We start from the raw sequence: 14246 nt of genomic DNA, 5'->3' as shown, positions 1-14246 counted from the left end.
CACACTCACCCCCCACTCACACACACTCACCCCTCAACACACACACTCACCCCCACACACTCACACTCACCCCCACACACTCACACTCACCCCCACACACTCACACTCACCCCCACACACACACACTCACCCCCCAAGACACACACTCACCCCCCAGACACACACTCACCCCCAAACATACACACTCATCCCCACACACACACACTCACCCCCACACACACACACTCACCCCACACACACACACTCACCCCCCCACACACACACTCACCTCCACACACACCCACTCACCTCCACACACACCCACTCACCCCCACACACACACACTCACCCCCCCAACACACACACTCACCCCCACACACAAACACTTACCCCCACGCACAAACACTTACCCCCACACACACTCACCCCCCAACACACACACTCACCCCCTACACACACACTCACCCCCACACACACACACACTCACCCCCACACACACACTCACCCCCCCCACACACACACTCACCCCCCCACACACACACACTCACCCCCCCCCACACACACACTCACCTGCCCCCACACACACGCCCCCCCCACACACACCCACTCAACCCCCACACACACACTCACCCCCCCAACACACACACTCACCCCCACACACACACGCACCCCCACACACACACACTCACCCCCACACACACACTCACCCCACACACACACACACTCACCCCCACGCATACACACTCACCCCCAAAAACACACACTCACCCTCCCACACGCACACTCACCCGCACACATGCACAGTCACCCCCCCTCACACACACTCACCTCCCAACACACACACTCAACCCACATACACACACACACACACCCACACTCAACCCTCCCCCACACACACACACACACTCACCCCACACACACACACTCACTCCCCAACACACACACACACACACTCACCCCACACACACACACACACACACACTCACCCCACACACGCACTCACCCCCCAACACACACACTCACTCCCCAACACACACACACTCACCCCACACACACACAGACTCACCCTCCCACACACAAACATTCACCCCCACACACACAAACATTCACCCCCACACACACACACACACCCCCACACACACACACTCACCCTCCAACACACACACTCACCCCCCACACACACACTCACCCCCACACATACACACTCACCCCCCAACACACACACTCACCCCCCCACACACACACTCAACCCCACACATACACACTCACCCCCACACACACACAGTCACCCCCCACACACTCACCCCCACACACACACTCACCCCACACACACACCCACTCACCCCCACGCATACACACTCACCCCCACAAGCACACACTCACCTTCCCACACTCACACTCACTCCCACACACATAAACACTCCCCCCCACACACACACACTCACCCCCACACATACACAGTCACTCCCCCACACACACTCTCACCCCCCAACACACACATTCACCCCACATACACACACACACACACACACACACACTCAAACCACCCCCCCCACACACACACACACACACACACTCACCCCACACACACACACTCACCCCCCAACACGCACACTCACCCCCCAACACGCACACTCACCCCACACACACACACACACACACACACTCACCCCACACACACACACACACACACACTCACCCCCACACACACGCACTCACCCCCAACACACACACTCAACCCCCAGACACGCACTCACCGCCACACACACACACTCACCCCCGCCACACACACAATCACCCCACACACACACACTCACCCCTCAACACACACTCACCCCCCCACACACACACTCACCCCCACACACACACACTCACCCCCCAACACACACACTCACTCCCCCACACACACACACTCACCCCCCAACACACACACTCACCCCCCAACACACACACTCACCCCCCAAGACACACACTCACGTCCCCACACACGCACATCACCCCCCAACACACACACTCACCCCCACACACACACACTCACCTCCCCACACACGCACATCACCCCCCAACACACACACTCACCCCCACACACACACACTCACCCCACAACACACACACTCACCCCCCAACACACACACTCACCCCCCAACACACACACTCACCCCCCAACACACACACTCACCCCCACACACGCACACTCACCCCCACACACACACACTCACCCCCAACACACACACACACCCCCACACACGCACACACTCATCCCCCAACACACACACTCACCCCCACACACACACATTCACCCCTCAACACACACACTCACCTCCACACACTCACACTCAGCCCCCCACACACACACTCACCCCCACACACACACCCTCACCTCCAGACACACACACTCACCCCTCAACACACACACACTCACCCCCACACACACACACTCACCCCCACACACACACACCCCCCCAACACACAGACTCACCCCCCAACACACAGACTCACCCCCCCCACACACACAATCACCCCCACAAACACACACTCACCCCCCCCACACACACACACACACTCACCTCCACACACACACTCACCCCCGCAAACACACACTCACCCCCCACACACACACTCACCTCCACACACACCCACTCACCCCCACACACACCCACTCACCCCCACACACACCCACTCACCCCGACACACACACACTCACCCCCCCAACACACACATTCACCTCCCCAACACACACACTCACCCCCACACACACACACTTACCCCCACAGACACACTCACCCCCCAACACACAAACTCACCCCCCCACACACACACTCACCCCTCAACACACACACACTCACCCCCACACACACACTCTCACCCCCCCCCACACACACACTCACCCCCCCCACACACACACTCACCCCCCCCACACACACACTCACCCCCCCCACACACACACTCACCCCCCCCACACACACACTCACCCCCCCCACACACACTCCCCCCCACACACACCCACTCACCCCCCAACACACACACTCACCCCCACACACACACTCACGCCCACACACACACACTCACCCCCACACACACACACACTCACCCCACACACACACAGTCACCCCCCCACACACACACTCACCTCCCAACACACACACTCAACCCACATACACACACACACCCACACTCAACCACCCCCACACACACACACCCCACACACACACACTCACCCCCCAACACACACACTCACCCCACACACACACACACACACACACACACTCACCCCACACACACACACACACACACTCACCCCCCAACACACACACTCACTCCCCAACACACACACTCACCCCCACACACACATTCTCACCCCCCACACACAATCTCACACCCGCACACACACACACTCACCCCCACACATACACAGTCACCCCCACACACACACAGACTCACCCCCACACATACACAGTCACCCCCACACACACACAGACTCACCCCACACACACACTCACCCCCCAACAGACACTTACCCCCACACACACACTCTCACCCCCCACACACAATCTCACCCCCGCACACACACAAACTCACCCCCACACATACACAGTCACCCCCACACACACACAGACTCACCCCACACACACACTCACCCCCCAACAAACACTTACCCCCACACACACACACTCACCCCCACACACACACACTCACCCCCACACACACACACTCTCACCCGCACACGCACACACTCACCCCCACATGCACACACACGCACCCCCACACACACACTCACCCGCACACACACAAACTCACCCCCACACATACACACTCACCCCCAAACACACACAGACTCACCCCACACACACACACTCACCCCCCAACACACACTTACCTCCACACACACACACTCACCCCCACACACATACACTCACCCCCACACACATACACTCACACCCACACACACACACTCACCCCATAAAACACACACTCACCCCATAAAACACACACTCACCCCCCCACACACACACTCACCCCCACACACACACTCACCCCCACAAACACACACTCACCCCCACACACACACACTCACCCCCACACACACACACACTCACCCCCACACACACACTCACCCCCACACACACACACTCACCTCCCAACACACACACTCACCTCCCAACACACACACTCACCCCCACACACACACACTCACCCCTACACACACACACTCACCCCCACACACACACACTCATCCCACACACACACACTCACCCCCCAACACACACACTCACCCCCCCATACACACACACTCACCCCCACACACACACACACTCACCCCCCAACACACACACTCACTCGCCCACACACACACACTCACCCCCCCACACACAAACTCACCCCCCCACACACACACACACCCCCACACACACACTCACCCCCACACACACGCACTCACCCCCACACACACGCACTCACCCCGCAACACACACACTCAACCCCCAGACACGCACTCACCGCCACACACACACACTCACCCCCCCACACACACACTCACCCCACACACACACTCACCCCCCCACACACACACTCACCCCCCCACACACACACTCACCCCCACACACACACACTCACCCCCCAACACACACTCACCCCCACACACACACACTCACCCCCAACACACACACTCACTCCCCCACACACACACACTCACCCCCCCCCACACACACCCAACCCCCAACACACACACTCACCCCCCAACACACACACTCACCCCCGCACACACACACTCACCTCCCCACACACACACATCACCCCCCACCACACACACTCACTCCCCCACACACACACACTCACCCCCACACACACACTCAACCCCACACACACACACTCACCCCCAACACACACACTCACTCCCCCACACACACACACTCACCCCCCCCCACACACACCCAACCCCCAACACACACACTCACCCCCCAACACACACACTCACCCCCGCACACACACACTCACCTCCCCACACACACACATCACCCCCCACCACACACACTCACTCCCCCACACACACACACTCACCCCCACACACACACACTCACCCCCACACACACACACTCATCCCACAACACACACACTCACCCCTCCACACACACGCACTCACTCCCCCACACACACACATTCACCCCCACACACACACACTCACCCCCCAACACACACACTCACCCCCACACACACACACACTCACCCCCACACACACACACACTCACCCCCCAACACACACACTCACCCCCACACACACACACTCATCCCCAACACACACACACACCCCCACACACGCACACACTCATCCCCCAACACACACACTCACCCCCACACACACACATTCACCCCTCAACACACACACTCACCTCCACACACTCACACTCAGCCCCCCACACACACACTCACCCCCACACACACACCCTCACCCCCACACATACACACACACCCCCCCAACACACAGACTCACCCCCACACACACACAATCACCCCCACAAACACACACTCACCCCCCCCACACACACACACACACACACTCACCTCCACACACACACACTCACCCCCCCAACACACAAACTCACCCCCACACACACACTCACCCCCACAAACACACACTCACCCCCCAACAAACAAACTCACCCCCCCAACACACACACTCACCCCCACACACACACACTCACCCCCACACACACACACTCACCCCCCCAACACACACATTCACCTCCCCAACACACACACTCACCCCCACACACACACTTACCCCCACACACACACTCACCCCCCAACACACACATTCACCCCCCCACACACACACTCACCCCCACACACACACTCACCCCCACACACACACTCACTCACCCCCCCACACACACACTCACCCCTCAACACACACTCACCCCCCAACACACACACACACACACACTCACCCGCAACACACTCACCCCCACACACACACTCACCCCCACACACACACTCACCCCCCAACACACACACACCCCCACACACACTCACCCCCCAACACACACACACACACACACACACACACACTCAACCCCCCAACACACTCACCCCCACACACACACACTCACCCCCACACACACAGACTCACCCCCCAACACACACACACACACACACTCACACTCACCCCCACACACACACTCACCCCCCAACACACACACACACACTCACACTCACCCCCACACACACACACACACTCACGCCCACACACACACACACTCCTGCACACATGCCCCCTAGACACATGCTACATGCACACTATCACACCTGCATACTCAGATAGGCCAGGATTTTTAGGAGGGGATTCTTTGCCTACCCACCATCTTGAAGAGTAGGCAGGGAACACATCCCCGCCACTACTGGCTGCCCCTCAGCCATTTAACACTCCAACAAGCGTTAATCGACTGGACACACACCCCAACACATACACTCAACCCCCACACAAACTCACCCCCCCACACACACACATTCACCCCCCAACACACACACACTCACCTCCACACACACTCACCCCCCACATACACACTCACCCCCACACACACACACTCACTCCCCCACATACACACTCACCCCCACACACACACACTCACCTCCACACACACACACTCACCCCCACACACACACTCACCCCCCACATACACACTCACCCCCACACACACACACACACCGCAACACACACACACTCACCCCCACACACACACACACTCACCCCAACACACACAAACACACACACCCCCACACACACACTCACCCCCCCACACACACACACTCACCCCCCACACACACACTCACCCCCACGCACACACACTCACCCCCCCCACACACACACACTCACCCCCACACACACACACACACCCCCACACACACACACACACACCCACACACACACACTCACCCCCACACACACAGACACTCACCACACACATACACACTAACCCCCCCACACACACATGCACCCCCCAACACACACACGCACCCCCCACACACTCACTCACCCCCCCCCACTCACACACACTCACCCCCCCCACTCACACACACTCACCCCCAATACACACACTCACCCCTCAACACACACACTCACCCCCACACACTCACACTCACCCCCACACACACACACTCACCCCCACACACACACACTCACCCCCACACACACTCACCCCCCAAGACACACACTCACCCCCCCAGACACACACTCACCCCCAAACATACACACTCATCCCCACACACACACTCACCCCCATACACACACACTCACCCCCCAACACACACACTCACCCCCCACATACACAGTCACCCCCACACACACACTCACCCCCCACTTACATACTCACCACCCACATACACACTCACCCCCCCAGACACACACTCACCCCCCAACACACACACTCACCCCCCACACACACACTCACCCCCACACACACACTCACCCCCCCACACACACACTCACCCCCCCCCACTCACACACACTCACCCCCCCCACTCACACACACTCACCCCCCACTCACACACACTCACCCCCCACTCACACACACTCACCCCTCAACACACACACTCACCCCCACACACTCACACTCACCCCCACACACTCACACTCACCCCCACACACACACACTCACCCCCCAAGACACACACTCACCCCCCAGACACACACTCACCCCCAAACATACACACTCACCCCCAAACATACACACTCATCCCCACACACACACACTCACCCCCACACACACACACTCACCCCACACACACACACTCACCCCCCCACACACACACTAACCTCCACACACACCCACTCACCTCCACACACACCCACTCACCCCCACACACACACACTCACCCCCCCAACACACACACTCACCCCCACACACAAACACTTACCCCCACACACAAACACTTACCCCCACACACACTCACCCCCCAACACACACACTCACCCCCTACACACACACTCACCCCCACACACACACACACTCACCCACCCCCACACACACACTCAACCCCCCCACACACACACTCACCCCCCCACACACACACACTCACCTGCCCCCACACACACGCCCCCCCACACACACCCACTCAACCCCCACACACACACTCACCCCCCCAACACACACACTCACCCCCACACACACACACACCCCCACACACACACACTCACCCCCACACACACACACTCACCCCCACACACACACTCACCCCACACACACACACACTCACCCCCACGCATACACACTCACCCCCAAAAACACACACTCACCCTCCCACACGCACACTCACCCGCACACATGCACAGTCACCCCCCCTCACACACACTCACCTCCCAACACACACACTCAACCCACATACACACACACACACACCCACACTCAACCCTCCCCCACACACACACACACTCACCCCACACACACACACTCACTCCCCAACACACACACACACACACTCACCCCACACACACACACACACACACACTCACCCCACACACACACTCACCCCCCAACACACACACTCACTCCCCAACACACACACACTCACCCCACACACACACAGACTCACCCTCCCACACACAAACATTCACCCCCACACACACACACACACCCCCACACACACACACTCACCCCCACACATACACACTCAACCCCAACACACACACACTCACCCCCCCACACACACACTCAACCACACACATATACACTCACCCCCACACACACAGTCACCCCCCACACACTCACCCCCACACACACACTCACCCCACACACACACCCACTCACCCCCACGCATACACACTCACCCCCACAAGCACACACTCACCTTCCCACACTCACACTCACTCCCACACACATAAACACTCCCCCCCACACACACACACTCACCCCCACACATACACAGTCACTCCCCCACACACACTCTCACCCCCCAACACACACATTCACCCCACATACACACACACACACACACACACTCAAACCACCCCCCCACACACACACACACACACACACTCACCCCACACACACACACTCACCCCCCAACACGCACACTCACCCCACACACACACACACACACACACTCACCCCACACACACACACACACACACACACTCACCCCCACACACACGCACTCACCCCCAACACACACACTCAACCCCCAGACACGCACTCACCGCCACACACACACACTCACCCCCGCCACACACACAATCACCCCACACACACACACTCACCCCTCAACACACACTCACCCCCCCACACACACACTCACCCCCACACACACACACTCACCCCCCAACACACACACTCACTCCCCCACACACACACACTCACCCCCCAACACACACACTCACCCCCCAACACACACACTCACCCCCCAACACACACACTCACCCCCCAAGACACACACTCACGTCCCCACACACGCACATCACCCCCCAACACACACACTCACCCCCACACACACACACTCACCTCCCCACACACGCACATCACCCCCCAACACACACACTCACCCCCACACACACACACTCACCCCACAACACACACACTCACCCCCCAACACACACACTCACCCCCACACACGCACACTCACCCCCACACACACACACTCACCCCCAACACACACACACACCCCCACACACGCACACACTCATCCCCCAACACACACACTCACCCCCACACACACACATTCACCCCTCAACACACACACTCATCTCCACACACTCACACTCAGCCCCCCACACACACACTCACCCCCACACACACACCCTCACCTCCAGACACACACACTCACCCCTCAACACACACACACTCACCCCCACACACACACACCCCCCCAACACACAGACTCACCCCCCAACACACAGACTCACCCCCCCCACACACACAATCACCCCCACAAACACACACTCACCCCCCCCACACACACACACACACTCACCTCCACACACACACACTCACCCCCGCAAACACACACTCACCCCCCCACACACACACTCACCTCCACACACACCCACTCACCCCCACACACACCCACTCACCCCCACACACACCCACTCACCCCCACACACACACACTCACCCCCCCAACACACACATTCACCTCCCCAACACACACACTCACCCCCACACACACACACTTACCCCCACAGACACACTCACCCCCCAACACACAAACTCACCCCCCCACACACACACTCACCCCTCAACACACACACACTCACCCCCACACACACACTCACCCCCCCCACACACACACTCACCCCCCCACACACACACTCACCCCCCCCACACACACACTCACCCCCCCCACACACACACTCACCCCCCCCACACACACTCCCCCCCACACACACCCACTCACCCCCCAACACACACACTCACCCCCCAACACACACACTCACCCCCACACACACACTCACGCCCACACACACACACTCACCCCCACACACACACACACTCACCCCACACACACACACACTCACCCCCACACATACACAGTCACCCCCCCACACACACACTCACCTCCCAACACACACACTCAACCCACATACACACACACACCCACACTCAACCACCCCCACACACACACACACACACACACTCACCCCACACACACACACTCACCCCCCAACACACACACTCACCCCACACACACACACACACACACACACACTCACCCCACACACACACACACACTCACCCCCCAACACACACACTCACTCCCCAACACACACACTCACCCCCACACACACATTCTCACCCCCCACACACAATCTCACCCCCGCACACACACACACTCACCCCCACACATACACAGTCACCCCCACACACACACAGACTCACCCCACACACACACAGACTCACCCCACACACACACTCACCCCCCAACAGACACTTACCCCCACACACACACTCTCACCCCCCACACACAATCTCACCCCCGCACACACACAAACTCACCCCCACACATACACAGTCACCCCCACACACACACAGACTCACCCCACACACACACTCACCCCCCAACAAACACTTACCCCCACACACACACACTCACCCCCACACACACACACTCACCCCCACACACACACACTCTCACCTGCACACGCACACACTCACCCCCACATGCACACACACGCACCCCCACACACACACTCACCCGCACACACACAAACTCACCCCCACACATACACACTCACCCCCAAACACACACAGACTCACCCCACACACACACACTCACCCCCCAACACACACTTACCTCCACACACACACACTCACCCCCACACACATACACTCACCCCCACACACATACACTCACCCCCACACACATACACTCACACCCACACACACACACTCACCCCATAAAACACACACTCACCCCATAAAACACACACTCACCCCCCCACACACACACTCACCCCCACAAACACACACTCACCCCCACACACACACACTCACCCCCACACACACACACTCACCCCCACACACACACACTCACCCCCACACACACACTCACCCCCCCACACACACACTCACCTACCAACACACACACTCACCTCCCAACACACACACTCAACCCCCCACACACACACTCAACCCCCCACACACACACTCACCCCCAAACACACACACTCACCCCCACACACACACACTCACCCCTACACACACACACTCACCCCCACACACACACACTCACCCCCACACACACACACTCATCCCACACACACACACTCACCCCCCAACACACACACTCACCCCCCCATACACACACACTCACCCCCACACACACACACACTCACCCCCCAACACACACACTCACCCCCCAACACACACACTCACTCGCCCACACACACACACTCACCCCCCCCACACACAAACTCACCCCCCCACACACACACACACCCCCACACACACACACTAACCCCCACACACACGCACTAACCCCCACACACACGCACTCACCCCGCAACACACACACTCAACCCCCAGACACGCACTCACCGCCACACACACGCACTCACCCCCCCACACACACACTCACCCCACACACACACTCACCCCCCCACACACACACTCACCCCCCCACACACACACTCACCCCCCCACACACACACTCACCCCCACACACACACACTCACCCCCCAACACACACTCACCCCCACACACACACACTCACCCCCAACACACACACTCACTCCCCCACACACACACACTCACCCCCCCCACACACACCCACCCCCCAACACACACACTCACCCCCCAACACACACACTCACCCCCGCACACACACACTCACCTCCCCACACACACACATCACCCCCCACCACACACACTCACTCCCCCACACACACACACTCACCCCCACACACACACACTCACCCCCACACACACACACTCATCCCACAACACACACACTCACCCCTCCACACACACGCACTCACTCCCCCACACACACACATTCACCCCCACACACACACACTCACCCCCCAACACACACACTCACCCCCACACACACACACACTCACCCCCCAACACACACACTCACCCCCACACACACACACTCACCCCCCAACACACACACACACCCCCACACACGCACACACTCATCCCCCAACACACACACTCACCCCCACACACACACATTCACCCCTCAACACACACACTCACCTCCACACACTCACACTCAGCCCCCCACACACACACTCACCCCCACACACACACCCTCACCCCCACACATACACACACACCCCCCCAACACACAGACTCACCCCCACACACACACAATCACCCCCACAAACACACACTCACCCCCCCCACACACACACACAAACACACTCACCTCCACACACACACACTCACCCCCCCAACACACAAACTCACCCCCACACTCACACTCACCCCCACAAACACACACTCACCCCCCAACAAACACACTCACCCCCCCAACACACACACTCACCCCCACACACACACACTCACCCCCACACACACACACTCACCCCCCCAACACACACATTCACCTCCCCAACACACACACTCACCCCCACACACACACTTACCCCCACACACACACTCACCCCCCAACACACACATTCACCCCCCCACACACACACTCACCCCCACACACACACTCACCCCCACACACACACTCACCCCCCCACACACACACACTCACCCCCCCACACACACACTCACCCCCACACACACACACTCACCCCCCCAACACACACACTCACCCCCACACACACACTCACCCCTCAACACACACTCACCCCCCAACACACACACACACACACACACACTCACCCGCAACACACTCACCCCCACACACACACTCACCCCCACACACACACTCACCCCCCAACACACACACACCCCCACACACACTCACCCCCCAACACACACACACACACACACACTCAACCCCCCAACACACTCACCCCCACACACACACACTCACCCCCACACACACAGACTCACCCCCCAACACACACACACACACACACACTCACACTCACCCCCACACACACACTCACCCCCCAACACACACACACACACACTCACACTCACCCCCACACACACACACACACACACTCACCCCCACACACACACTCCTGCACACATGCCCCCTAGACACATGCTACATGCACACTATCACACCTGCATACTCAGATAGGCCAGGATTTTTAGGAGGGGATTCTTTGCCTACCCACCATCTTGAAGAGTAGGCAGGGAACACATCCCCGCCACTACTGGCTGCCCCTCAGCCATTTAACACTCCAACAAGCGTTAATCGACTGGAGGCTGGACTTCCGCCCCTAACTCAGGAGCAAGTCCCGCCTCAGAGATCTGGCGGCCTATCGGATTGACCGGCAGCTCCCTGGCCCCTGCGGCACCTGAAGCTGTGGTCGGAAGGACTACGACTTGAAGCTGTCCTCACAGTCCCAGTCCTGGGATTCCTGGACCAGGTAAGTGTGAGGGGTCTCAGGGCGGAGTCGGGGGATGGGGGGGGTGGGGGGGGGGGGGGGGGGTGCGGGTGGAGGGGGGGGTGGGATGAGGACCAGAGTGGGTGGCAGGAGGGGGTGGGGGTGCTGGTGGAGAGGGCATTCAGGGCAGTGGGGGGGTTGGTGGGGGGGGGGGGGGGGGGGGGTGGGGAGAGGATCTGGAGAGGCCAATCCTTTTATGGTGAGTTTGGGGGGGGTGGGAGGCACGTAGCCCGATGTTAAAAGGAGGCACTCCACACACC

This window comes from Carcharodon carcharias, chromosome 26, assembly GCF_017639515.1.
Source record: "Carcharodon carcharias isolate sCarCar2 chromosome 26, sCarCar2.pri, whole genome shotgun sequence".
NCBI classification, from domain to species: domain Eukaryota; kingdom Metazoa; phylum Chordata; class Chondrichthyes; order Lamniformes; family Lamnidae; genus Carcharodon; species Carcharodon carcharias.
The sequence above is the reverse complement of the archived record's forward strand: the minus strand, read 5'-3'. Positions refer to the sequence as shown.